Source organism: Hylobates moloch, unplaced genomic scaffold (assembly GCF_009828535.3).
Source record: "Hylobates moloch isolate HMO894 unplaced genomic scaffold, HMol_V3 SCAFFOLD_254, whole genome shotgun sequence".
NCBI classification, from domain to species: Eukaryota; Metazoa; Chordata; class Mammalia; order Primates; family Hylobatidae; genus Hylobates; species Hylobates moloch.
In genome coordinates, this window is record NW_026652529.1 from 23,243 (window position 1) to 26,792 (window position 3,550).

Genomic DNA, 3,550 nt, shown 5'->3' on the forward strand with positions numbered 1-3,550 from the left:
AAAAATTAGCTGGGCGTGGTGGTGTGTACCTGTAGTCCCAGCTACTTGGGACACTGAGGCAGGAGGATTGCTTAAGCCCAGGAGGTCATGTCTGGGTTACACTACTATATATTAATTATTAATATATTTACATTCTTCTTCTGATTAAAAAAACATTTTTGTGGGCCCCTGAAAGTACTGTGGCCCTAGGCCTTGGGTCTATTGTGCTTAGTGGATAAGTCATCCCTGTTGTAGGGACCTGTTTCTGAAAGGCACTGTGTTCATGAAGTCAGGGCTGTGTCATCACCCTTTATATATGTGCTGGGCCAGTGACTGCGTCTTTGTGAAGCCCCATTTAGTGACCATCTGAGCCTCTGCACAAATTCCAGTGGCAAGTAGGTGTGAGTGTGGAACCCAGTGCCTGGGACTGGGTGTGTGTGAGCCCTGCTGTCTTGTGAGCATGAGACCCTGTGTTTGTGTGACCATACGTATGAGCTGTCAGCGAGCACATGCTTGTTCATTCATTTGTGGTTTCACTTGTTTGATATGTGAAAGGAGAGTATCTTGGGCTCCTTCAAGCTAGGAACTGCTCAGGACAAATCTGCCTCCCATTCTATTCAAGTCATCCTTTTGCTTACAGACATAGATGCATATTATGATTGCCTCCATTGCCTCTTTTGGAAAGACTTACCAGAAACTCAAAAGAATGCAACCACCTGTCTGTCACCTGCCTGTGACCTGGAAGCCCCCAGTGAGGGGCCGTGCTTTGAGCTGTCTCCACCTCTCTGAACAGAGCTTATGTACTTCTTTTTTTTTTTTAATTTTTATTTTTTGAGATGGAGTCTCGCTCTGTCGCCCAGGCTGGAGTGCAGTGGCGCAATGTCAGCTCACTGCAAGCTCCGCCCCCAAGGTTCATGCCATTGTCCTGCCTCAGCCTCCTGAGTAGCTGGGACTACAGGTGCCCGCCACCATGCCCGGCTAAGTTTTTGTATTTTTAGTAGAGACGGGGTTTCACCGTGTTAGCCAGGATGGTCTCGATCTCCTGACCTCGTGATCTGCCTGCCTCGGCCTCCCAAAGTGCTGGGATTATAGGTGTGAGCCACTGTGCCTGGCCTAATTTTTTTTAGACAAAGTCTCACTCTGTCGCCCAGGCTGGAGTGCAATGGCATGATCTCGGTTCACTGCAACCTCTGGCTCCTGGGTTCAAGTGATTCTCCTGCCTCAGCCTCCAGAGTAGCTGGGACTACAGGCGCATGCCACCACACCCAGCTAATTTTTATATTTTTAGTAGAGACAGGGTTTCACCATATTCGCCAGGCTGGTCTTGAACTCCCGATCTTGTGATCTACCCACCTCGGCCTCCCAAAGTGCTGGGATTACAGGCGTGAGCCACCGCGCCTGGCTAATGTACTTCTTACGTATTGATAGATGTCTCATATCTCCCTAAAATGTATAAAACCAAGCTGTGCCCAGAACACCTTGGGCACATGTCATCAGGACTTCCTGAGGCTGTGTCTCAGACGCATCCTCAACCTCAGCAAAATAAACTTTCTAAATTAACTGAGAGCTGTCTCAGATTTTCTGGGTTTACATTTTATAACTATGGATGGATTCTAAGTGGAGATGTCCTTGACCTTTGACTAACTGCCTATCTGTGCTTGGTACCAGCAGGAGCTAACTTTATGGCTTAAACCAATAGGACAATTTGCTGAGCTAACTTTATGGCTTAAACCAATAGGACAATTTCCCCTCCAGAGAATCCTTACTCTCTCAATATTTGGTTGAGATCTAAAGTTTACTTTGCTGTACAATTCTTTTTTTTTTGGAGTTTTACTTGCTCCCAAAAGGAAGGCAAGTTTTCCTGCTTCCATGACGATGGAAGGCAAGTAACTCCTTTATGGAGTTTGAGCTCGCTTCCAACAGGGAAAATTCGTTTTTTTTTCCTGCTTCTAGGATGGTAGAGAGCAGTCTACAGCCTGAGACCCATCACTAGGTAAGAAACTGGCTTGGGATTCTGCCTTGCAATTTCCTTTAAATGACTAAAGTTAGCATTTAACAACCAGCTGGTGTTAACTTCTGCTTACACTTACAGCGCTCAGAAATCGTATACTTTGTGTGATCATTGTTAGTTTAGCAGCATTTTGTTCTAGCTGAAATATGGTAATAAGATTTAAACATTTTTTTTTTGGCTGGGAGTGGTGGCTCACGCTTGTAATCCCAACACTTTGGGAGGCTAAGGTGGGCAGGTCACCTGAGGTTGGGAGTCTGAGACCAGCTTGGCCAACATGGTGAAACCTATCTCTACTAAAAATACAAAAATTAGCCCGGCGTCGTGGTGGGTACCTGTAATCCCAGCTACTCAGGAGGCTGAGGCAGAAGAATTGCTTCAACCCGAGAAGTGGGGGTTGCAGTGAGCCAAGATCACACTACTGCACTCCAGCCTTGGTGACAGAGCAAGACTTCGTCTCAAAAACAACAACAACAACAACAACAAAAACACAAAAATTATCCAGGCATGGTGGCCCACACCTGTAATCCCAGCTATTCAGGAGGCTGAGGCAGGAAAATCACTTAAACTTGGAAGGCAGAGGTTGCAGTAAGCTGAGATTGCGCCACTGCCCTCTAGCCTGGGTGACAGAGCAAGACTCTGCTGAAAAAAAAAAAAAAAATAAGCTGGGTGCAGTGGCTCACACCTGCAATCCTAGCACTTTGGGAGACTGAGGCGGGAGGATCATTTGAGGTCAGGAGTTCGAAATCAACCTGGCCAACATGGCGAAACTCTGTTTCTACTAAAAATACAAAAATTAGCCAGGCATGGTGGTGTGTGCCTGTAATCCCAGCTACTTGGGAGGCTGAGGCAGGAGAATTGCTTGACCCAGGAAGCAGAGGTTGCAGTGAGCTGAGATCATGCCACTGCACTCCAGCCTGGGTGACAACGAGATTCAGTCTCAAAAAAAAAAAAATAAATAAAAAATAAACCAAAATAGGGCCGGACGCAGTGGCTCACGCCTGTGATCCCAGCACTTTGGGAGGCCAAGGCGGGCGGATCATGAGGTCAGGAGATCGAGACCATCCTGGCTAACATGGTGAAACCCCGTCTCTACTAAAAATACAAAAAATTAAGCTGGGCGTGGTGGCGGGCACCTGTAGTCCCAGCTACTCGGGAGGCTGAGGCAGGAGAATGGCGTGAACCTGGGAGGCGGAGCTTGCAGTGAGCAGAGATCATGCCACTGCACTCCAGCCTGGGCGACAGAGCAAGACTCCGTCTAAGAAAAAAAACAAACTCAAAATAAATAAAAAGGAGGCATGTTCAAAACAAATCGGAAAGTCCAACCATGTCATGAACAGTCAGTGTAAGTCACAAAAAACCCAAAAACTTTTTTTTTTTTTTGAGACGGAGTCTCGCTCTATCACCCAGGCTGGAGTGCAGTAGCATGATCTCGGCTCACTGCAAGCTCTGCCTCCCGAGTTCATGCCATTCTCCCGCTTCAGCCTCCTGAGTAGCTGGGACTACAGGCACCTGCCATCACGCCCGGCTAATTTTTTTGTATTTTTAGTAGAGACAAGGTTT